Source organism: Balaenoptera ricei, chromosome X, assembly GCF_028023285.1.
Source record: "Balaenoptera ricei isolate mBalRic1 chromosome X, mBalRic1.hap2, whole genome shotgun sequence".
NCBI classification, from domain to species: Eukaryota; Metazoa; Chordata; class Mammalia; order Artiodactyla; family Balaenopteridae; genus Balaenoptera; species Balaenoptera ricei.
This window is the reverse complement of record NC_082660.1, coordinates 36,385,595-36,410,963: the sequence shown is the minus strand read 5'-3', so window position 1 is coordinate 36,410,963 and position 25,369 is coordinate 36,385,595. Positions and strand designations below refer to the sequence as shown.

At 45.8% G+C, this 25,369-nt stretch overlaps 1 long non-coding RNA gene across 1 annotated transcript in view; it reads right to left on the bottom strand.

Annotated features, from left to right (window-relative positions):
- Positions 1-15,768: 15,768 nt before the first annotated feature.
- Positions 15,769-25,369, bottom strand: part of LOC132357666 (uncharacterized) — a 101,494-nt gene continuing 91,893 nt past the window's right edge. The window contains exon 3 of the long non-coding RNA XR_009500255.1: positions 15,769-15,826. This is a non-coding gene — a long non-coding RNA (uncharacterized LOC132357666). The remainder of the gene's footprint in view (positions 15,827-25,369) is intronic.

The following is a 25,369-nucleotide window of genomic DNA, read 5'->3' as shown; positions in this document are numbered from 1 at the left end:
CTCTTTTCAGAGACTTGGCGATTCACAAAAGATGCTTCCATCACAAACATCAGGGCTATATAGTTCTCCAGCTGTCCTCACCTCTGTACCATTCATCAAGATGTCGAGGAAGCAAAATGGTTCCCTAGGCATTCATTCATTTATTCATTCATTTAGTCATAAAACAAGTATTGATCGAATACCCCCTCACTGCCAGGTACGTGCTTGGGTGCTGGGTAGGGATAAAAACCCAGCAAAATTCTCATGGGTCCTAAACTCGTGGAGCTTATAGTCTAGAAAGAGAAGTAAACATGAATCCAATAGTCACACCAGTGTGATATTATAGCCCATGAAGCTGCTGTGAAGGAGGAGAATGGGTTCTGGGAGAGCAAGTGACAGGGGACCAGCCTTGGGAGTCAAGGCTGGCTTTGCTGAGAAAGGATAGCTCAAACTGATATCTGAAGGATGGACAGGTGGACGCCAGAGGAAGGCCACTGCCAGAGGCACACTTAATGTTCTTGCCAGCTCCAAACCCCATCTTCCTGTGGGTGGGAATGTCACAGCACCCATGCTGTGGCTCTAGTCAGGCTACTTTCCAGTCTTCACAAAAGTAAGGCCTTGGAGGTATCTACCCAGAGGGAGTAGTGCTAGATTGTTCCTCAAGCCTGTGTTCTTCTGTCCAGTCGCCCTGTGAGGACAACCATAGGCCAGTGGGATACCTGGATTTCTGTAAGAGTGATTGCTATGCGAGGCACTGTGTTCTCTCCACCTTCTCCTCCTGCAAAAACATATGCTGAAGCCCTAACACTCAGTACCTGCAAATGTAACCTTGTTTGCAAATAGGGTCTTTGCAGAGGGTGAAATTAAGATGAGGTCATTAGGCAAAAACTCTAATTCGAAAAGATACATGCACCCCAATGTTCGCAGCAGCCCTATTTACAATAGCCAGGACATGGAAGCAACCTAAGTGTCCATCAACAGAAGAATGGATAAAGAAGATGTGGTACATATATACAATGGAATACTACTCAGCCATAAGAAAGAATGAAATAATGCCATTTGAAGCAACATAGATGGACCTAGAGATTATCATACTAAGTAAGTCAGAAAGAGAAAGACAAATACCCATGATATCACTTATATGTGGAATCTAAAGTATGATACAAATGAACTTATTTACAAAACAGAAACAGACTCACAGACATAGAAAACAAACTTATGGTTACCAAAGGGGAAAGGAGGGGGGAGGGATAAATTAGGAGTTTGGGATTAACATCTACACACAATTATATATAAAATAAACAACAAGGACCTACTGTATAGCACAGGGAACAATATTCAATATCTTGTAATAACCTATAATGGAAAAGAATCTGAAAAAAAATGTAAACATATATATATGTATAACTGAATCACTTTGCTGTACACTGAAACTAACAGAGTAGTGTAAATCAACTATACGGCAATTTAAAAAAATAAAGATGAGGTCGTTAGAGTGGGCTTTAACCTAATATGATTGGTGTCTACATAAAAAAGGGGAAATTTGGACAGACACTTAGGGAGAATGCTGTGTGAAGACACAGAGAGACACAGAAGGAAGACAGCCATGTGAAGATTAAGGCAGAGAATGGAGTGATGCGGCCAAAAGCCAAGAAATACCTGGAAGCACCAGAAGCTCAACGAGGCAAGGAAGGATCCTTCCCTGGAGCCTTTGGAGGGAGCATGGTCCTGCTAACATCCTGATTTCGGACAGCTAGCCTCCACATTACGGCACTTGGTTACAGCAACCCTAGGAAATTAATACAGTGATGGAGCCACTCACAGAGCTGTCCTTAGGGATTTGAACTGAGCCGCTTGAGAGGATGGTCGCAGGGGACCACTCTGTCCTGGGTCAAGAGTGTGATCACCCAGCTCAGACTGCTGTGGGTGGAATGGAGTGGAGAGGGTTAGGGTGGAAGTTGAGGGACAATTAGAAGGCCTCTGTAGCAGTCATACCCTCATGAGACACTAAGGAGGTAAAATGGACAGAATTTAATGATTTATACGGCAGAGGAAGAAGATGACACTTTCAAGGGTGACCCCCGGTTTCAGACTTGAGGACCCGGTGATAGCAAAGGTAAAGAGGGCCACGTGAGGTTTTGTTTCTGCTTAATCTCACCAAAGAAATTAATTGTATCCTCCGAACTCTTTGGGCTTTCCTCTCTCATTGATGGCTAATTTAAAAATGAAAAATGGGGGCTTCCCTGGTGGCGCAGTGGTTGAGAATCTGCCTGCCAATGCAGGGGACACGGGTTCGAGCCCTGGTCTGGGAAGATCCCACATGCCACGGAGCGGCTGGGCCCGTGAGCCACAACTACTGAGCCTGCGCGTCTGGAGCCTGTGCTCCGCAACAAAAGAGGCCGCGATAGTGAGAGGCCCGCGCACCGCGATGAAGAGTGGCCCCTGCTCGCTGCAACTAGAGAAAGCCCTCACACAGAAACGAAGACCCAACACAGCCATAAATAAATAAATAAACTTAAAAAAAAATGAAAAATGTTTGCTCATTAGAGAAGGCATTACTCATAGAGGATGACAAGTGGAGAGAACAACTAAGATCAGATCAGCTTCTTCCTCTCTCTGCAATCCCCTCCCTCAGTTTGTATTTCTCAGAGGTGGTCATTCAGGTGGGTGTGGGGCAGAATTCTAAGATCCTCGATGACTCACACCCCTGTGTAATCCCCTCTCTTTGAGTGTGGGTGGACCAGACTTAATCAGATAAGCCCTTTAAACAGGGTCTAGAAGTCAGAGATGGAAGAAGTCAGGGAGATTCTGCTGTTGGCCTTGAAGAAGCAAGCCCTCACAAGCCCTATAGCTGCAAGGAACTAAATTCACCCAACGACCACATGAGCTTGGAAGAAGACCCGGAGCCTCAGATAAGACCCTCAACCCCAGTCAACACCTTGACTGCAGCCTCATGAGACCCTGAGCAGAGGACCGAGTTAAGCTGTATCAGACTCCTGACCCATGGCAAATGTGAGATATGTACGTGTTGTCTAAAGCCTCTAAAGGTGTGGGAATTGGTTATGTAGCAGCAGATCACTAACATTGCCTCAAGGACGAAGGTGGACTTTTCCATTCCTCCGGCTTCCGTTCTGTGGGTTTGGGTGTTGGGGAGAGGTGCTGGGAGACAAAGATCACAAATGAGAGAAGGCGCTGGCCGTGCTGGGTCCTAGAAGGTGAAGAGAGAAAAATGGTTCCCACTTCTGATGGGAATTACTTTCCGCCGTGGACTTTGTGGTCGCCAAGGTCAAATAGGGAAGCTTTATTAAAGCACCAGTGGGCCTGAGGGTCTGGCATGACCGTGGGTGAGGCACTGCTCCACGTGCGGAGCCCGGATTTGGGTCTCTGTCAGACTCTCCCGGTGTCTTGGTCTGTTTTTCCAGAAAGCAGAGTCTGAAACAGAGTGCAGGTAGTTTATTTGAGAGGTCATCCCAGGAATCAGGAGTGAAGAAGCAGAAAGAGTGAGACAGGAAAGGAAAGCAAGCCAGTATATAAGAGTGCGTTATCGACGGGGTATCATCATCAGGATTTTGATTGTGCAGGCGCTTCTGTGAAGCCTACAGAATGCCTTCTGGAAGAAGAGCAGGCTGGGGCCAGATCCAGAAGGATTTTGCATGCAAGCTAAGAATTTATGATGGTTTTCCTATCCATAACAGGAAGCAATATAAATTTTTAAGCAGGAGTGTTTCATGGTTAGGTGTTCATTTTATCAAGCTGAGGCAGAGACACCAGGTTCAAGGCTGCTGTAGAAGTCTTGGTCGGTTGGTTTCAAAGCGTATCCTTAGAACGCAAGATTGACAATGGGTTTACCATAGGTGGGTGTGTGGGACATCATCATTTTTATCCAGAGCAACAGCTTTCAGCAGTTGGACATCTGTAAAATTTCATTTCATGGGAGTGTTTTGCTCTAAGACTGATTAGATCACACTGTAATAGGAGAGATGGGATGAAGGTCTTGGCTAAAGTGGCTCTTGAGGTTGACAAGTAAGCAGAGGCCACATCTGAGTCCCTCTTCTGAGGTTGGCTGGTGGCAGACGGGACATGGGAGAAAGAAAGCAAGAAGGCGAGCATGACGGGAGTCTCCGGCCCTGGTTAGTTCGGTCTGGCTTTGGGGCCAGGGGTTTGTTTAATCTGGCATCGAGACCCCTGTTTCCATAGGGGTGGGTATTGTGAAATACATCCCGTGCATTTGGTTCCTTGAAGGTCAAAGGGCCTGTTGCCTCTGGGAAATGCCTTGGTGTTATGGAAATTAGATCTTTCGTTCATTCATTCATTCGATAAGCATACTTCGAGCACTGCTACGGGACTGACTCAAAAATAGGTCAGACACAGTCCCCGCTCTAAGGGAATTCACAGCCTGGGGTACTGTGGTCTGTAGCAAGGAGGCAAGCAGCGGGGGGAGGCTGTGAGTACCCCTGAAAGGAACTGCAGCCACAGAGAGCCTGGTTGCTAGGGGCGAGGCCACACACTCCCCATTGCGTGGGGCTCCCATCCTCCCCACTCCTCCCACTGCAACAGTGGCAGGGCTCAGCCTCCCATCACAATGAGCGGGGCTGGGAAGAAGCCAGGCCCTGTCTTTGCCCCAGGCCGGGAATGTGCTCGCTCAGCTGAGACTCAAACCCAAGACAATCGTGGGCTTGTGGGGAGCTTGGCGAGGAGGCTCAAGAAGGGTTTCTTTTCTTTCCTTTTAGCCTTTGAGAGCCACTCTAAAAAATGTTGTTTTCTACTTAATGAGAGTTCTCAAACTAGTCTGTATTTGAGAAAGTAGAAAAGAGGAAGAATCAAATGTGTAGATTTTTGTTATGGTCCCAGACGACCCATGAGCATGGCCTCAAATTTTAACGTAACACAATCTAAATTGCTGGTGTTCAATCAGATGGAAGATCCCGGGCCAAGTGAGAAGGGCTATTTAGCAAACCAAGCAAAGGTTTTCTAAGCTGCAGGCCAAGAGTCTTACAAAGAACCCAGAAAAATTGCACAATTAAGCCCCATCCCCCCTTTTTCACCACACATCTCTTTACACCATGAATGATTTGAAGGCTGCATGCTTTTGGATTGCCCTCATGAAGATTTAGTTTCTGGCTCAAGAAAAACCACGTCAGAAAATCGTCCTTCAGCATTCTCAGAGAATACATTTAAAAGATTGCTACCTAAAGAGCCCAATTTTGGTTTTTCAAAATATATGTGCAAATGGACATCAAAAAAAAAGATGGAATGATATCATCAAAATACGATAAATTGTAATCTATGGATTGAGGGATTATAGGGATTTCCATTTCCGTCATCGAGCTTTTTAATTTTCTTGCCAATTAACTTTTTTTGTGATTATAAAAAATGGTGTTTTTTTTTAAGAATCCCTATGAAAATCAGTTTTCTTATCTGTAAGAAGGGGATAATCACGCCTCACGTAAGATTCATGAGGATTTGATGACATAATGTATATACTGATCTTGGCATAGACCCTAAAACAGAGGTGACATCCCATAGATTGGCATCGATGATGTGGAGGCATCAATCTATGTTATGTATTTTTAAATTACCTTTTTTTTTTTTAAACGAAAGCACAGCACACAAGTTTTACATAAACGTGGCAGGATAATTTATTACGATATTAACTTGTAGTTTGATCTTGCTGCTTTAGGTATTTTTCCTTTTCCAGGGTCCCCCACGGGAAGATGAGTTGGGGGCTCCTTTGCCTCAGGGGCTCTGTGTGGAATGGCTGAAAACTAGAGAATGCTGGTCCCAGGACACGGGATAGGAATTATAACTCCAGTCTGTTGTTTTACAGAAACCTCGAGCCACTGAAAAGAATTGCCCTGACAAAGTGTGTATCTCCACATGTGTGCTGGGGGAAGGGGGAGGGGAGATGGACGGGAGGAAATGGAGGAGAATATTGGAGTTCAAAGATTTTAAGAAGGCAAAATCCCCCTTAAGAGGGAGGAGGGTTAGAGACTGTCTGGGACTCTTTGATGAAAGGGATTGGTTTCTGGCAGGTCCCGCTAGCAGGAGGGCACCCAAGCCCTGTTCCCGTACCCGGTAACTGAGCAGGGTGAGGTCCTCTGATTAAAGGGCTCTGGGATGGCAAGTATGATGATGTCTGTCACTCACTCTAAGTGATTCCAGAATAGACCATGTGATTGGATGTATGTGAGAGTTTAAGCTTCAGCTCTAGGGGCCATCAGGTGTCTGTTGGAGACTCCCCACGCCAGGAGTACTCGGCCGACATTTGATCAAAAAGGCCACCTTCCGAAGGTGGCTCCTTCAAGCACGCCATCCATAGTGTTCCAATCAACACTGGAGGCTTTCCTAATTAGTACACAGTGAGTATCAGAAATGGGTTTTCATTGGTGGAATTAGTGACTTGTTAGCTAGCAGGAGGAGTGCCAGAAATGGGCTCTCTTCCCACCTGTAGCAGATGCTGTTGGCATGCCACCTGTGGTCCCCTCACCTGTACGCTTTGGGCATACCAGCCCACTGCCCAGTGCCAACAGCTGCATTGCCCAGCCTATGGGCTTTCTTTTGTCACTGAAGTCCACTTTGTTGTCTGTGTGTCTGGTCACAAGTGCCAGGAAATTAATTCTTGCGTAGCCTTCAATCAATCATTAACCAGAGTTGGTGCATAAATACCCCAGCTCTCTTGCCCCTCAGATGGGATAACTCTGAGGCCTGTGCTCTACACTGGCTCCATGTATTGTTCTTACAGATTTAACCTCTAGTAACTTACAGTGGTAATGAACTTGACAACATACGAGGCTCACTAATCCAGTCTCCTACTGGTGGTTCCTTCACCTCCTAAATGGACTACCTGGCTTATGGGAGAACCCAAATGGAAGCCTGAACAGGCCATAAGAGGCTAGCAAGGCCTGTAGCCCACATTCACTGCCAGCTCTAAACTCAAGCTTGAAACGATCTTGTACCTAACCTTGAACAGGAGAGATTCAATTGCATCATTCAAGAATCCTGCCTCTGGAGTTTTGAGATTTGCCTCTGGTAAACCTTTCAAGCAAGGTGGTGGTTGGAGCACCAGAAAGGACAGAGACCCAGGGCTTCCAAGCCTGCAGGTTGTATGAATTGTTCCTGTGCTTTCCTTTTAAAAAAAGTTAATAAATGTCCATGTAAGTAGCAGAATTTGTTTAAAGACTTGCATTCTTTTGGCAAGGTTATAGGAAGGGTAGTTAATGCTTCCTCATCTCAAAGTTTCTCTTGGCTACAATGGCCAAGAGAACCAAAAAGAACCAAAGAGCTGTGCATGTTGGCATAGATTGCTTTGAAATTACAGGGAAACAAGCTACTGAACACCAAGATATATATATATATGTAAGCGGAGACTGCTGAGCACTTAACACACCCCAGGGTCCTTCCTCAAATGTCATCTGTATAAAGTACTCAGACCTTTCACACAGCCTTGGGAAAGCAGGAAGGAAGAATTAGTAGTAACTGAGATTGAATTCCCCCCCAGCTCAGAACAGATTAAGCTGAATTTAGTAAAATATAAATTTCACTTCTTGCACCCAGATTTCTAAATTAAAACTCATACTTACACACATGAAAATTTTACATTGTCCATGTTTTTCTACAATTAACCAAACCTATACTGTGTCCTGAGTCACTGGACTTTCTAACAGGTCCGTTGATTTAAGTTATTCTCAAATTCTTCCTCCCTCCATCACCTCTGGACCAAGCAGTCTAGCATCCCTGTCTGGAACCTGCCACACCTTCTAACTGGGATGGCTTGTTCTTGCCCTACAATGTCCCTGTTCCACAACGTGCCACAGGTAAGATGACTTGAAAGGCTGGGTGAATCCATGGCTGGGGTCTAGAATCATCTGGAGGCTTCTTCACTTATATGCAAGGTGTCAGAGGCGGGGCTTCTCTGGGATGGTTGACCAAAGCATCTACATATGGTCTCTCCTTGTAGCTTGGATTCTCTCAGCATGAGAGCTGGGTTCGGAAAGGGAGCATCCAAAGAGAGAGAGTATTCAGAGAATAAGCATTTCAAGAGCCATAGAGGAAGCTGCACGGCCCTTTATGACCAGATCTCAGAACTCACATACATAACATACTTCCTCCATACTCTACTGGGCAAAGCAGTCCCAAGCCTGCCTAGATTCAAGGGGAAGGGACCTAGACTCCCATCTCTAAATAAGAGGAGTGCCAAAGAATTTAAAGCTTTTTTTTAAAAAAACCACCACAGCCAGGATGGGGTAAGAGGTGTCAAAGGTAAATCATCCATGTATTTGAAATCCTATAGGAACTTCCCTTGAATGAGCTGAACCTTCATCGAATGCAGATGAAGCTCCGGGTGTTTGATATCGACTCAGTTCAGGAATGATTCATGTGATTGTTGCTGCCACATCCAGAGGATGAAATGGAAGGGAAGAGAGCTGAAATATTAATCTATGGAGGCCTGTCTTTTCATGAGGTCTTATAAATTATACAAAGCAAGTCACTGGTTCTAAGTGGATTAGCTGCCCATCATGTAGGCAAGGTCATGGCCCATGCTCTAGTTAAGGAAGATTGTTTCCCTCCAGTTTAAATGATAATATATCTAGAGAAACTTTGAACTCAAATGCAAGCAGGCAAGCTAAGCTGAAATTTCTTATCATGAGACCAAATAAATTACCTCTCTTTGAGGCAGAGCTGTAGTTTCTTAAATTCCAAAGGAAGTAGGAAGTGAAAAATAAACCAAAATTTTAGTGAGTTGCCATCCATAGAATTTAAACTTAAATAGCTTTCCCAATCCTTCTAGGAGCCTGGATTCCATGACTTCACAGTGGTCCATCCAGGTCTTTGAAAGTTATTAGGTGATTAGCATAATGTTATTAGCATAATGATGATTTCCATAATTATGGGATCATCTGTATTTGAAGAGTTCCTTTAAATTTTTTGAGAGATCTTAACAGCTATTAACTCATTTTATCTTCATAATCACACCATAAGATGGGCAGCACTAATAAGTCCATCTTACAGATAAAGAAAATGAGGCACTCAGGAGGGTTAATATAGTGTCCTAGTTAGCCAACAACGTCTTGGCAGGCCTGCCCCTAGAATCAACACTCCCAGCCTAATTCCTAGTTAACCAGATAATATTAATCCTGCAACTGTTTCTATGGCGCTCGAGTGAACACCAGCTTTATACTAGGGATGCTCATGGTTCCTCCCCAGACACAAAATCATAGACCAAGGGATTAGAACAAGGAGGCTTGAATTTCTTCCTAGTCGCCTGTCCCCTGGCATCCTCTAGCAGACCCTAAATCTTTCAGGGCCTGTGACTCTTCAGAGCTGCTTTGAACTATAATAAAAGGCACCATAGAAATATTCCTTCCAGCTGCTGAGCTTACGAGACTAAGGGTGACCTCAGATGCCTCCCTGTATACTACCCTTCGCAACTAACAATTAACCTGGGGCCAATTCCCTCTCCTTAGCGTTCAGAATTTACTGGTTGACACCATACAGTCATCTTGTGGGTCACTTTAGTCCTTCTCTCCCTCTACCTTCCATGTCTAACTCATCACCAAATCCTCTCTAATGCTCATAAACACACCTCTCCGCCATGGGTGTACTGGTGAATGTTTAACAACTGACTCTACCAAAAAAAAAAAGGAAAAGGAAACAAAACAAAAACCAGGGACCTATGATTTGTAGTGCCGGCCAATTTCTTTGGTGTAAATACCTTCGCCGCTGCTGATTTCAAACTACCAATCTGAACACGTCTCCCTGCTGCTTGAGACCCAAGCCTGGTTCCTTTGCCCAGTACAAATCCCGAGATCTACGGGAAGGTACACAAGTTCCTTCAGGGTCTGGAACGGTGGTTCTCAATGCTGGCTGCCCATTAGAACCACCTGAGGATTCTACCTTTATTTAAAATTTTTATATTTTGTTCATGGAGTTTTTGCATTAATTTTTACTTTTTACACTACTGCATTCACATATTACTTATCTTGATGACTGGGTTTGTTGGTGTCCCATTAAATTTTGTAGCCAAGGCAAGTACCTCATCTGTTTCACTCTAGTCCCTCCCCTGCTACCTGGAGAACTTTTTAAAGTCCCTGTGTCAACACAGCAACCCACACTTACTACAGCGGAATCTCTGGAGGTGGGAACCAGGCATTAGTATTTTGGAAGCTTCCTGGTTGATTCTATTTCCACTTTGAGAACCACAGTCTAACTTTCCTGACTTCTTGGCTTCATCTCCTGCCCTGGGTGTACTCTACATTTTGCAATCTAGCAATACTAAGTGCTTGTAGGTCCTGGAACACACCAGGCAGCTTCACACCTCCAATCACGTGTATTTACTGTTCTCTCTACTTGCAATATCCTCGCTCCCTGTGCTATCTACTGAAGCATTATTCTTTATTCCAAACGTTCGCTAAGATGCTTTCCTGGGCTTCTCTCACCCCACGTTGTTAATCACCCACTGTATTAGTTATCTATTGCTTCATAACAAATTGCCACAAAACTAGCAGCTTAAAGCAACGTTGCATTTCTCATCTCCCAATGTCTGGAGATTGAGAGTCTGAGCGTGGCTTAGCTGGGTCCTCTGCTTCAGAGTTTTTTCATGAGGCTGCTATCAAGATGTCAGCCAGGCCTGGGGGTTCATCTGAAAACTCATCCCTCCCCCTTCCCCTTCAGTCCTTCCTGAGATGGGGGTTTACTGCCAGTTATTTGCCTCTTTTTCTCTCAGCTCCGTTTCTGCCCTGTGCTCTGCTCTGTGTCACTCAGGGTTGGAATCCTGCAAAACCAATTTCCCAGACTCCTTCGCCAGCTGGCTCCCAGGCAGGTTCTTCTAACGGGAAGAAGTGGTGGGTGACTGCGAAGGTGAGAAGGAGGTAGAAGACATTTTTCTTTTTTTCTCCTGAGAGTGGCATCTTTATCAGCGGGGGGAGGGGCTGGCTCCAGACTCTAGGGACTTTGGTGATTCTACAGGGGCTTCTGGAGTTTCAGCAATGGCTCTGTTCCAGCAAATTCTCCAGCTGCGTCAGTGGAGAGCAGGCCTCCGGGCTCTGATGATGTGCCTCCTGCCGACCGTCGCTCAGCCTAGGAGTGTCTGTGACTTTCCACAGTGAGTTGCTAATCTCTAGCTTACCTCATGTCATAGGTTGCGTTGTCTGGAATCCGATGCTGCTGTGGAGTTTGGGGGACAGGATATTTATTAAGGATCAACATCTGTGGGAGGGAGCAGGAGGCAGCAGGATCGGGTAGAGGGAGAAGACAAACTGCGACTCTGGTCATTATTCAAGGGCAGTTACTACCAGACAAGAGGAGCAAATGAAAGCTCATGTGGTGATGGAAGTTGGAGTCTCCGAAAGAGAGAAAAGGGCCAGAGGTCAGCTGCCAGCATGCTCACTCCCCTCACACACATACCGGGGTCAAACATGAGGAGGGCAGCAGTGGAAGGAACTAGAAACACCAAGAGAGGTGTGGAGGGTTCTAAGCACGGGGCGGGGGGGTGCGTTGCTCCTTGCTTCCTATGGAAAGTTGCAAGCCCCTCAGAGCGAGCCCCGTGTTCAACCTGATGCTGGTACACGTGGTCTCACAAAGGTCGTGATTTTAAATCGGAAGAAGGAACCAGAGACGAAGGGGAAAAATGCATGCTGATCAGTCAGCCCCCTTTAAGAGCTGTCCCAGACGTTCTACCCAGTGACCAATATAGGCTGGAAAATGTGGTTTTGATTTGGCCATATTGCTGCCCCAAATAAAATAGTATTTTGTTTATCAGGCAGGAGAGGAAAATGGATACTCCGTAGGCAATTAGCAGTCCTCACCACAGATGGTGATAGTAAATTGGCAAATTGTGAGTATATTCTTTCTTGCCAGAATTAAAAGTTGACATCATTATGGCAGTCCCCTTGATTTTTAAAACATTATATTGGTCTGTGAAATACAAAACCCAGACCCAGCGCTCTTAATCATTTTGCCGTACAAGCTTGGACTAGGATACACTATTCTTTGATAAAAATTAGCAAATGTGACAAACTCATCTAGGCTGCATGGCTGATGGGAAAAGAGTCTAGGAGACCTGCCCTCCATGCACGCGGCCTTTTCCTCCTGCTTCTCTCGAGTGACCAGGTGCTAACCGTGGCCTTTGGAGACACTTCTGCTTTCCCATGCCCATGTGGTGGGCCATGTTGGAGAGGACAGTGGTGCAGCCTCTGGAGCCCCCCAGCCTTCTGGCCCATCTCCTGGTCCTGCTTGTTTTGCCCTGTTCTCCAGTCAGCCTGAGTGGCCTGCCCTTCCTGGCATTCATCCAACATCTTGCCTCCACGGCCTTCCTTGAACTGCTGCCAGTTGTATTCTTGCCAATCCCCTGCGGCCGTGTGGGAAAATTCCTTCCATCTCTCCAGGCTCAACGCAGATGCCGCCTCCTCTACGAAGTCTCTGAGCTCCCTCCAGCTTGATGCAGCCCTTCTTGTCCGAGCTCCCAGAGAACTTCAATGGTACCTCTATTAGGACAAGTATTATGCTTCATCCATATTATGGTTATTTGGGCATGTGTCTGATTCCTTTAAGTGAGCATCTTTGTCTTATTTATCTTTTTTTAATCTTTTAAAAAAAATTGATGTATAGTTGATTTACAATACTGTGTTAGTTTCAGATCAATGTAAGTCCAGAACCTAGAGTAGTACCCGGTACACAGAAGGTACTCAATACATGTTTGTTGACAGAATAGATATATAAAAAATGCAGAATGAATAGCTATTATAGTTCGTGAATGCGGAGTGAATGGATGAACATATAAAAGAATGGAGAATGAATGAATGAAGAGAGAAAGAATGAGAAAGAAAGAAAGGAAGGAAGGAAGGAAGGAAGGAAGAAAGAAAGGGAAAGAAAGAGAAAAGGATGAATGAACAAATGAATGAGTGAATAAATAAATGATCGTGCTACTCCTGGGTGAGCATCTTCCGGCCTCAGCCTTGACAGCCTCCAGGGTGGATAACTCACAGACCCAGCAGCACTCACACCTTCTCTTTGTCGGATTTTCCCTGACAGGGACCCTCTCGTCATTGCTCGGTATCTTTGCTATCGCCGAGCTGCCCTGTGTCCTCTCCCCACAGATCAACCAGAGGGCAGCTGGAGTGACAGCCAAGCACACGTCTTTCCAAGAGGGACAAAGACAGGCACAGAGGCCAGGGGTGTCCAGGCAGACTGGACCTGCCATTAACATGAGGGAAGGCCTGTGTCTTCCCACAGCTGGGGCGGGTAATCAGGCCGCATTTCAGGCCAAAAGAAAGAACCACCTTGGCAAAATACAAATGCGTCCTATTTTGTTGGATGCTAAACTGAAACAACAAAATGCAGCCAACCAAGCGACTTACTAACCAAATAAGTAAACAGATAAAGCAAAGCCAACGAAAACAATCCCTGACACCTTAACTTAGAAAAGCAGCTTTTCTTTTTAAGGGTAAACCTTATCTTTTCCAAGACTGCATTTGTTTTCGGCAGGTTCCACAGAAATATAAGGGAAGGCTACAACTCTCTGATCCTGCTAATAATTGGAATTCTCCCTAACCGCCCTCCCTCCCTCTCCTCTCCACCCCACGCTCTGCCTCCCTCTTCTCTGAGTCTTGCCCCTGTGTCTCTTTCTCTCTCTCTGCCCCTCCCTTCCCATCCCTCACCATTGGGCAAGGCCCTAATGCCTTTCCCTTTTCCCACATGTCTGCCTAGGACTACATTTCCCTGCCCATGACATCAGACCTAGGGCTATGATCAGACTGAGTATTTGGGTACAGGAGATATTTCATTTTAAAGTATTTAACAGGCATTAACTAATCCATCTTCACTGGTGAGGGAGGTGGCTCCCCGCTCTCACAGAGGGGCTGGGTTCTCAGCCCCTTAGCATACCCTGTGCTTTGCTTTGTGAAAGGGGGGAAAACAGGAAAGGAAAAATGCGTCTGCCACGTTAAATTGGTATTCCTTGCACAACTCCCGTTTCCTAGAAAGGCACCTCCTTATCAGATTCCAGACCTGAGTCACAGCTCCTATTTGAGGTATGAACCACACAGAGGTAATTCTTTCCACCCATTTCTCCTTCCAGCTAATGGCAATGTGAAGGGTAGGAGGGCGTTTCAACACTGAGAATAATGAAAAAAAACCCCAAATCTCCACCAATGCTGGAATGAGGCAGTGACATGCAAATGACCCAAGGCAGGGAGCGGGCTGATGGGGGCTGCTCTCCAGATGTGATGATGTCAGTAGCACACTGAGCTCTGAGTGGCTGGGAGAAAGCATGGCGAGGAATGATTGAGACCAAGACTCGGGAGAACACACGCGTGCGTGCGTGCACGTGTGCGTGCGTGTGTGCAGGATGGAAAAGTGGGAGGGTGGGTGCACGAGACCAACACTGCCTGTGGGTGCGCCCTAGCCCATGATTTGAAAAGCCACTCTGGTCATCCCAAGAACCTTCTGCAGGAAGACAGCACAGCCTTGGGGGTAAAATTGGTTTTCTATTTTTAAAATGTTCTGCTTTGTCAATTGTCCAGGAAGCTTTTGACTACATAAGGCACAAGGCCAGTGAGCTGCTTATAAACCTCTGTGTATCTGTGTCTTTGCCCCAAACACGACTTTTGTTATAAAAGCTTTGTTTTGTGGTTTGATTGTTCTTAAGGCCGACCTCTGTGTTGACCTCACTTGCCCTTTCCCTGTGCTGAGCACCTTCCCCACATGCCAGAGACCTCAGCCATGGGTCGTACAATGCCGGGCACCACGATTCCATGAGTATGTCTGGAGATGCCACCTCTGCTTTCTCTTTCTCTTAGAGACACAGAACTTCAAAGCTGGCAGGGCCATTAGAGATCATCTGGGGTCAACTTGCTCATCTTATAGATGAGAAAACTAAAGCCCAAGGAAGAGTGCTGGCTCTTGAGAAGCCAGCCAGGTAGACCCTGGAATACGGTTCTCTTACCAGACTCACTCAAAATCCATTGCAAGCTTCTTGAGGGCAGTTCAACTAATTTGTTGCTTACTTTGCCTGCATTTCCCATACCTTCTTCTCGAAGTCCCTTCTGGGTGGGCAGCCAGCCCCATAACCCCATCTGCTAGCCTCTGTTGGTGAGGACCAAAAATGGATGGCTGATCTAAGTTGTACTATTTGATAAGTCTCTTCCAGGAACTGGGAATTTAAATAGGTATCTGTCGTGCCTAAATGGAGAGAACGTGTCAGGTCCTCAAGGTAGGTCCGATTTTTCCCATGTACAAGAAGAAATAGAAAATGCCAGTTGCTGAGACACAAGGATTTAAGGGCCTCATAGAGAGAGTCAGGGGAAAATGGCTCACTAACCTGTTTCCCAGTAGGTTTTAAGTCCTGGTTCCATTGCTTATGAGTCCTGCTGCTCTCCCTGCCCTTGAGTTCTGGGAGAGAAGCACAAACCCTTCCAACATGTGCTCCTTTTTGCTTAAGATAGTTTGAATAGATTTCTGTCACTTGCTCCCAAGTCCATATACTACTCATACTTTCATTGCCAACTTCTAATGCAATGCCTTCTGTATCAGTTATCTATTGCTGTGTAACAAATTACTCCAAAACGCAGCAGCTAAAAAAAGACAGGAAAAAAAAAAAACCAATTACCTCACAGCCTCTGACGGTCAGGAATCTGGATGTGGCTTAGCCATGTCCTCTGGCTCAGCGTCCCTCACAAGGCTGCAATCAAAGTATCGCTAGGGTTGCAGCCCCATCTCAAGGCTCGACTGGCGGAGGATCTGCTCCCAAGCCCACTCGCCCGGCTGCTGGCAGGCCTCCGAAGATATGCCTCCGGCTCACGCACATGGGCCTCTTTGCAGGGTTGCCTTACGACACGGTGGGTGGTTACTCCTAGAGCAAGCAACGCAAGAGAGAGTGAGGGAAAGGACCCAGAACAGGAGCCAGTCTTTTCACAGCTTAATCTTGGAAGTGACATCCCAGCACTTCTGCCATATTCTATCTGTTAGAAGTGAGTCACTGGGTCCAGCCCACCCTTGAGGGGGAGAGGATTTCACAAAGGCATCAATGCCCAAAGGCAGGGATCATGGGGCCGCTTTCTTGAAGTTCTACACCTGAGCTCAGATTAATACTCAGAGTTTTCTGAATGCATATTTACCACGGGTACTCTGTATTTTCTGGGCCCCTTTTGTCTCTTCCTTATGTTTCTGGAGCACCGTCTGATTGAATAGGGTACATAAGCCAGTCTCCTTCCTAACAAGTATACATGATGACCAAAGACCAAACTTCTCTCATCATCTAAGTTGCAAATTCCTTGAAAGCAGGAATTCTGTCTTATACTTTGTAATGCTCTGAAAACCACATGCAGTCAATAAATGTATAATTGTTGTTGAATGGATCAGTGTGATACACCAGAAAGAGCTCTACATGGGTCTCTGGCATCCAAGTTCTACTTTTGGCTTCAGCATCCAACTATTTTGACCTTGGGTATGTCGCAACTTCTTAGGGCCTTGGCTTTCCCCCCTTTAAAACAAGGAGATTAGACCAGAAGTTCTTTAAGGCTACTGTAATCAGTAATATGTTCTAAAAAATTCCTCCTCATTTAAATTCCCTTTGAGGAAGTGTATCAGACACATCTGGTGACCCTCATCATCCCCTTGGCCCACGTGTAATTTCAGCCGCATCTGCAGTGGGTACCCTCATCTCAAGCCGAGAGTGTTCACCTTCTTTCTGCCCCCGGGCCTTCTCCACCCGTATGGGAGTTTGCCTGGTCTGTGTGTGTGTGTGCAGTTCAGAAGTCGGATGGAGTTAGCACCCCCAGCGGCAATCCTCAGCCAGGGTCAGATGGCAGCTAGTGGCTAAATGCCTCAGCCTTCTGTCCTTCCAGTGGACAGTTCTGCAAGGCATTTTCTACACTTCTTGTGAAATCAGCCCCTGTTGCCCTCTGTTATATTCGTGTTTCTTCCCTCCCTAAATCACTCTCTCCTTTTCTTCACTCTTAATTGCTGGAATCACCTCCTAAATAAACGACCTTCACCCAGGACCTTGTGTCATGCTCTCCTTTCAAGAGAACCCAGGCTAAGAAGGAAGCCATTTCTTTCTCTGCCCATCTTTCACCATTAAAGCTACACCATGCAGAAGCTTGGGTCACGAAGACAAAAATGTGACATGAGTGGAGTCCTAACCAGACCAGAGAAGTCTCCTCCTTCTGGCCCTCTCTGTACCAAAGTCGCAGAGCAGAGAGTTGTCTGATGGGAGTGAAAGTGAAAGCCAAGAGCAGAAGTTCAGTCATCCACTCTGTCTGGGACTCCAGGAGGAGCCCACCCAGCACGGTACACCTGCAATCACCTCGGGCAGGGAGTGGTTAGGCAGACAGCAAGCCCGAGTTAGCACCCCTGAGATATCCTGGGAAATGTTTGGCATGCGAGAGATCCCACACATGCCTACAAGCCCCTAGGAGAACACAGATGTTGGCAAGATGCTAGCTGAAGAGCTCACCAGAGGGGTCACCACCATGGACTGAAAGAGATCCTAGAGTCAAGGGAATTGGTTGGGCTACCTGAGCGGGAGACTAAATAGGATCATGGCCATGCCTCACGTGGTCTTCAATAGCAGCCAGGGCTGAGGAGGACCCGAGCCACCAGGGAGGGCCACAAGGCCCTGGGAGAGGATGCCACAAGGCCCTGGGAGAGGATGCCACAAGGCCCTGGGAGAGGGTACCACAAGATCACTAACCACTGACTTCAGCAGTTGCTGGCACTGTGAACGTCTATTGCTGTGGCGCCATGAAGGACCCAGAGAGCGGAACAGTGGCGCTGAATGGACCCCGACCCCCCTAACCACAAGGATGTGGCATACTCCCTCCCCATACCCAGGTGCGAGCTTGGAGAGGATCAAGAGGGGGAGAACAAAGTGGAAAGAGTAACTATTTCAAGCAAAGGAGACTGGATTTCCAAAAGACACTGTTTAACTGATTGGAGTAAACCAGGCTTACCAGGTCAGAGCCAAGTTTAATACTGACTTCCAGTTCTGTGGCCCACTTCCATGTGTGTGCATGTGCCCTCCCATGGACACACCCCCCTGTGCAAAGGCACGTTGGGCTCACGAGAGAGCTCCAGTCTGCTATAGAAAATTCCTTTGCAGATCTGAGTGGAGCATGGAGAAATCTGCATGACTGCTAGTGGGGCAGGGAATTTGGAGGGACTCGTCCACAGAGACAGGGTCTCCCAGCTGGGGCAGCTTTCCATGCTTGCGCCAGGCTCATTCGGGCTGGAAAAGGCACATCAGCTGCAAACTCATCTCCAAGTGTCTGGTTTTACCTGGGAGGCAGAAGCCAGGGCTCTTCACACACTCAGCAAGAGCTGTGAAGGAAGGGTAGGGGTGGTGGGAATCCCGGCATTTGCCCCTTTCATCTCCATGGGCGGTCCCGATTTACCTGGCCCCCCTCGCGGCTTTATCAAGGCTATCTGAGTCCCCACCCCCCCCCCCCCCCGTCTTTTCTGGCCTCCTCTGGGATGCCTCCTCTGCCATGACAGTTGCTGAGGGTTCCCCAGGGCAGGTGGAAGCATGATTTGCTTTTCAAGCTCTGCCCACTTATTGATCTCTTGTCTGAGAAAAGTCAGCAGCAGCCAGGAGCTTTCCCCGCTAAGGCACTTAGCTTGGAAGCCTGTGGTATCTGCCTGTATAAACCCTCCGCCTCCTGCCTCTCTGGTTTCAGAACTCTCCCCACCTCCACCCTGGGAAAAGTCTTCTAAGATGAGATGGCAAGAATCAAACAGCGACGTGCTTTGAACACTGGGACGGGAACCAGATTTAAATTGGGCAAAAGCCCTGAGCTCAGAGCGGGCGCATTTCACTTCCTGCCATCCCTCCCCCGTCTCTGCATCTTGTCGCGGGGCGGGGGGGTGGGGGGGCAGGTAAGGCAATCTCCCCGATGAGGCTGGCCAGTGGGGCTCTGGTCCGGGCAGGGGGCAGATACAGGCGACCCATTATTCCAGCTGTTGTCCCCTCTCCCCACACCCCAGCTCTGAAACAATTTAAATGCAGGATTGGGAGAAGGGGAGGGGAAGAGAAGACTGTGTGTTTAGTGGTTAAACCTTTTAAAGTTTAAGTGCATAAACAGGGCCTTCTCCGTATCTGTCTATAGCAATTCCCATGACAGTTACAGCAAAATTATAGAAACTGGGTCGTTTATATAACCCTTTATATTGTCAAAGCACATTAAATGTCTGCCTTCCTGCGCCCTGCCGAGCTGTCTTCAGCTGTCAGATCCCCATACTGCAGCTCAGCACACTGAGGGTAAAGGACTTTGGCAATGCCTACACGGGGAATGCCGGACCCTCAAGTGCAGCTAAGGTTTGGAAAGGGAGATTTCAATTTCCTCTAAGCATGAGTCCCAAGGTTTCAAATATATTGAACCCTCTGCTTTCCAGCCAAATGCTTTGTCACCTGGCTAGTGAGTTTATTTCCCAAATGGGCAAACATGACATTTGTCTTTTATTCTGGGCAGGGTTGAGAGAGCTCCTTCATCTATCTATTCATTTGATAAAGAAGGATTTATTGAATGTTTTCTAAAATGCTGGTACCAGGAATAATATGCACCAGCCACTGTTTAAACGACTTTGTACCTATTAACTCTTTTTATCCTCATTTTAATCCAGTGAGGTAGACACTATTAGTATCCCCATTTTACAGATGAGGAAACTGAGGTGTGGCGAGGTATGTTGTGGTGTGCTGTCCAGGCGGCCCTTCATGACTGAGGCATTCATTCCCCCAGCTGCTGGGAGTATGGACAGCAGACAGTTCACATATAAAAAATTTTAAATGAAGATTGTATGTATTTAAGGTGTACAACACTTAATGCCCCTCTAGAAACTGTCATTAAGGTCACACCCCCTTCCTGGGGGCGACCCATATTCAATGACAGGCTCACGCAGGGGTATAAAGGCCCGCCATCTTGCCTCAATTCTTCAGACCAACTCCACAGAGCCACCCCAGATCGTCTGCTCCCTGCGGGTCCACCGAGGTCTCCTTTGTGACTGCATCGAAGCTCAACCCCTCGCTTAGCCCAGTCCTGCCTCTTTTACCCCGCCCCCACTCCATTGCTGTGTATCCCAAGGGCCCTCCTCAATGAACCTCTTGCACTCACATCTCCATCTCCATTTCAGAGTGTGTCTCCCAGGGCTCACACCTGAGGTAGGAGGAGAAGTAACCTCCAGCTCGTCAAGGACATGTGGCTAGTGCGCTGTGAAGGTAGCTTCTACCTTCTTATCCGGCGGCCACTAATGTGTGGGAAGCTCTTCTCTGCTCAACCCTGGGCCTGGTACTTTATCCATATTCTTTGACTCATTTATTTATTTTGGCCGTGCTGTGCAGCATGAGGGATGTTAGTTCCCGGACCAGGGATCGAACCGTGCCCTCTGCAGTGGAAGTGCAGAGTCCTAATCGCTGGACCACCAGGGAATTCCCTCTTTGACTCATTTAGTCCTTCAACCTTCGGGATATCACTACCCCCATTCTGCACACAGGGGCCTGAGGCTCGAGATGTTAAGCAAGGGGATGGGGGCTTCAGCAGACTTTGAGTCTGGGTCTCTTGGCTTGCTTGGCAGCCCCAGGCCCAGCCCTGCAACCTGCTCACGCCCCGTCCAAGACTTTAGGTTGGGAGCAGGGCAGGATGCTCTTCTATATAAGAGTTTGCTCCTGCCCAGGAAGTGGTGCCATCTGCAGCTTCACTCCGCCTCTCTGCCTGAACCCCAAAGCTCTAGAATTCTGAGAGTCTGAGCAGTTGTACGGGCGCCATCAATGCCATCATAATCCAGCCCTTGGTAAAGCTTCTGCACATGCGGCCCCTCTGTCAGGCTTAGACCTCCCTGTCATCCTGTGAATCAGGCAGCGTGGGCCTTGTGATCCCTATTCCACAGATGGGAACACTGAGACACAGGGCAAGGGTCAAATCACTAGCCGGTCCATGGCAGAACTGGGACTTGAACTTAGGTTTTTTTGTTATAAGTCCCGTGCTCTTTCCACCTTGCCGTGCCCTGCTCAGTCTCCATACAACCACTTTCTATCCTTGGCTCCCTTCCTGTTGTGCACATATGTAACAGGAAGTTAACTCCTGGAGGAATCAGGGACAGCAATTGGTGTGATTTGTGGGGTTCTGATAAACTCCCTAAACTCTAAATGCTCCCTTCCACCACTGAAACCTGAAATTCCACCACTACAGTCAGCCCTGAGAGCTAATGTTTACCTTTTCCTTGAAATCTTTTGACATGCAAAAAGCAACTGGAACTCTTCTACAATGCTAATGGAAATGTAAAATGGTTTTAAAAGAAACTTCGGAAAATTTGCAAAAGTTGAACAGTTTCTTAAAGAGTTAAACATACGCTTTTCATTCCCACTCCTGGGTATTTACCCAAGGGGAAAAAAAATCATACATCCAAAGACTTGTCCATGAATGCTCAGAGCAGCTTTATGTGCAATGCCCCAGACCTGGAAATAACCCAAATGTCCATCAACTGGTGAATAGATAAACTATTTGTGGTATATCTATATTTTTCAGCAATAAAAAGGAACAAACTATAGATCCATGCAACAACATGGATGAATCTCAAAAACATGGTGAGTGAAAGGAGCCAGATACAAAAAAACACAAACTGTGTGATTCCATTTACATAAAGTTCTAGAGCAGGCGAAACGCATCTATGTTGATGGAGGTCAGAATAGTGATTACCTTCGCTGGTGGATGTTTTGACTGGAGAGGGGCACGGGGAATTTTCTAGGGAGATGGAAATTTCCTTTATCTTAGTGGGGTAGTGTTTCCATAGGTGCACACATTTGTCAAAACTCATCAAACTGTACACTTCAAATGGGTGCATTTTGTATGTTAATTATACATCCGTAAAGCTGATTTAAAAAAATACATCACTGACCCAGTGGACGTGGTATTCTTGACCTGTGTTCTCTGGAGTCTCTGGGATCCATGAAACAATACACGCAATTGTGAGCATAGGTGCATATTACAGGAAAAGGGCTCTCATCTTCCTCAGGTTCTACTGTGACAAGAGTGTCTGCAACTCAATGTTAACATAGACACACAAGAAACAAAGCACCTAAAATAACCATTCTGCATGACAAACCCAGCCGACGATTTCCTTCACAGAACTTGGTAGTCTTTGGGGGCTAGATTCCTGCAGACGCAGGGCCATGGCAGAAAGGGAGAGGTTCCAAAATGGGGTACAAGGCCAATCTCCCACTGTGGAGGGGAGAAAGGGCTGAAGGTCAGGTCTAGACCCTAAGAATCACCAGGCTGTTTCACCTTGCCTGCCAGGAAGATGGAGGAGAAGCCACAATCGCTTAGGTGTCTACAACTTACACAGGTTTGAAGTCACAATCTTGTCATGCCTGTTTAAACCACCACAATGCAGTGAAATCCTATTATCTGCCATATATTACTGTGCTGACAGATGTGGGAGGGAACTGCGGACACCATCAGACACACCTCATTCCCTCGGGAACTGGGGAGCTTGGGAAATTCTGTCCTGGAAGAAGCCCCTTTGAACAGTCATCTGAGCACTCCAGACTTCAGCTGGGCTGGGGAATGGGTTATGTCAGAGCAGCACCTGGGGTAAGGCAGCACGTGTGTGCCTGTGTGAGCATGTGCACACACCCGCAAGCGCTGTGCTGGGGCTTCGTGAGATATTTCAGAAACTAGCAGCAGCAGCAGTGCTTGGGAAGTTGAAAAGCTGAAACCTGTGAATCAGTCCAAGTACAAAGCTCTCAGTTTCTAATTTGGGTACCTGTTTCCAACACCTTGCGAAGAGTCAATCTGTGCAGAACCTCACACTCTTGGCATTTCTGGTACTCAGTTCTAGGAGGATGCAGTAACAGCAGGTGTCTAAACCATTGATTTCTTTTAGAAGATCCTACACCATCAATGACATCCAATCTGCTCTTGTAAATACTCAGGAACTTTTCAATGGCCAGACTCAAAACACTCAATAAGAAGCTAAAACTTCTGTCTTCTACGGGCTACAGTTGAAGCAGACCCCAGGGATATTTTAACTCATTCTTTCAATGTATATTTATCAAACATCTACCATGGGTCAGGCCATGAATGTACAGGAGGAAACAGGACAAAAAAACCCCTACCTTCATGGAGCTCACATTCTAGAGGATTAATGAATACATTATATATTATGTTAGATAATATAGTAGGAGAAAAATAAAGCAGAAAATGGCAAAAGTGGGGCTGCAATTTTAGAGAGGGTGGTCATGAAAGATCTCATTGAAAAGAGGACAGTTAAGCAAAGACTTTTAGAGCTGAGGGAGTCAGCTCTGTGGGTAGCTGGAAAGTCAGTCCTAGGGAACAAGACCAGCCAATGCAAAGGCTAGGAAGCAGAAGCATGCTGGAGTATTAGAGGAACGGCAAAGAGGCCAATGTGGCCAGAATCAAATGAGCAAGGGAGGCTAGAACTATGAGATGAAACTAGGGAGGCAGTAAGGGCTAGATTATGTAGGTCCCTGTAGGCCACTGTAAAACTTGGACTCTGTAAGGACATTGTGAGGGCTTTGACTCTAAGGGAGATGGAGGGTTCCAAACAGAGGAAGGAATTGCTCCAACTTCAGCTTTAAATGGATCATTCTGGCTGCTGTACTTAGAACAGACTATAGCAGAGGTTGGGCAAAAAGAGTCTGTGAATGTAAAGATAGATCAATGGAAACTATCCAATCTGAAAAACAGACAGAAAAAATACTGGAAAAAAATGAATAGAGCCTCAGGGAGCTGTGTGGTCTAGCATTTATGTCATCAGAGACCCAGAGGAGAGGAGAAAGAGTGCAACACTGAGAAAATATTTGAAGAAATAATGGCTGAAAGCTTCCCAAGTTTGGCAAAGGACATAAACCTATGTATTCAAGAAGCTGAGTGAATCCAAAATAGGACAGACCCAAAGAAATCCATGACTAGACACCTCATAAACTGGTGAAAACTAAAAATGAAAAACTACTGAAAGCTGCCTGAGAAAAACAAAGCATTACCTATAGGGAAACAACAATTTAACAATTTGAATGACTGCAGATAGCTCACACAAATGATGGAGGCCAAAAGGAAGTGGCACAACATTTTTAAAGTGCTAAAAACAACAACAAAAAACCTGTGAACACAGTTCTAAATTGAGCAAAAGTATACTTCAGAAATAAATGAAGGTGAAATTAAGATATTCTCAGATGATAGAAAATTAAGAGAATTTGTAACCACAGAGCTCTCAAAGAATTACTAAAGGAAGTTTTTCAAACCAAAAGGAAATGATAACAGAAGAAAACTTGGAATATCAGAAATAAAGGAAGAGCAACAGAAATGGTCAACATCTGCGTAAATATAATAGATTATTCTTCTATTTTGAGATACTTAAAATATGTTTGACCGTTGAAAACAAAAATTATAACATTATCTTCTGGGAGTTTGGACACACATTGATATAATATACAAGATGGATACAGCACAGAAGAGGGAAGGTAAAAGATTTTAAACAGTGGTAGATTTTGTACATCCCAATTAAAGTGGCAAAACATTCATTCCAAATTGATGGTGAAAAGTTATGTATATATTTTATAATACCCAGAGCAACCACTAAAATAACTATATGAGATACAGTCAAAATCACAATAGATAAATTAAAATTGAGTACCAAAAAGTTCAAATAACACTATGACTCAATGCAGTGTGGTATTCTGGATTGACTCTCAGAATAGAAAAACGGGATGAGTAGAAAAATTGGTGAAATCTAAATAAATTCTGGAGTTTAATTAATAAAAATGTGCCAATTTTTGGTTTCTTGATTTTGACAAACGTCATAATAATGTAAGCTGTTGACATTAGAGGAAACTGGGTGAGCGATATGAGAACTCTCTGTATTATCACTGCAACTTTTCTGTCAATCTAAAAGTTTTCTAAAATAAAGGCTTTACTTAGAAAATGTTCAAATAACCCCCAGTTAGGCAAGAAAGGGCAAACAGAAGAACAAAAGCCAGAGGGAACCAATAGGAACCAAATAATAAAATGGTAGAGTTAATCAAACATATCAATAATTACATTAATATAGATGGTCTAAAAACACTGATTAAAAGAAAGATGGTCAGAATTGATAAATAAAAGAAAAACATGACCCAACTATACACTGTCTACAAGAAACTCATTTCAAATATAATGATACAGGTAGGGTAAAAATTAAAGGAGAAAAAAGATGTACCATGCAAACACTAATCAAAAGAAAGCTGGAGTGGCTCTATTAATATCAGACAAAAGAGATTTCAGAGAAGAGAAAATTACCAAAGATCAAGAGGGACATTACATAACAATAAAAGGATCAATTCACCAAGGAGACAGAACAGTGCTAAATGTGCATGCACCTAACGAAAGAGTTTCTGCTACATGAAGCA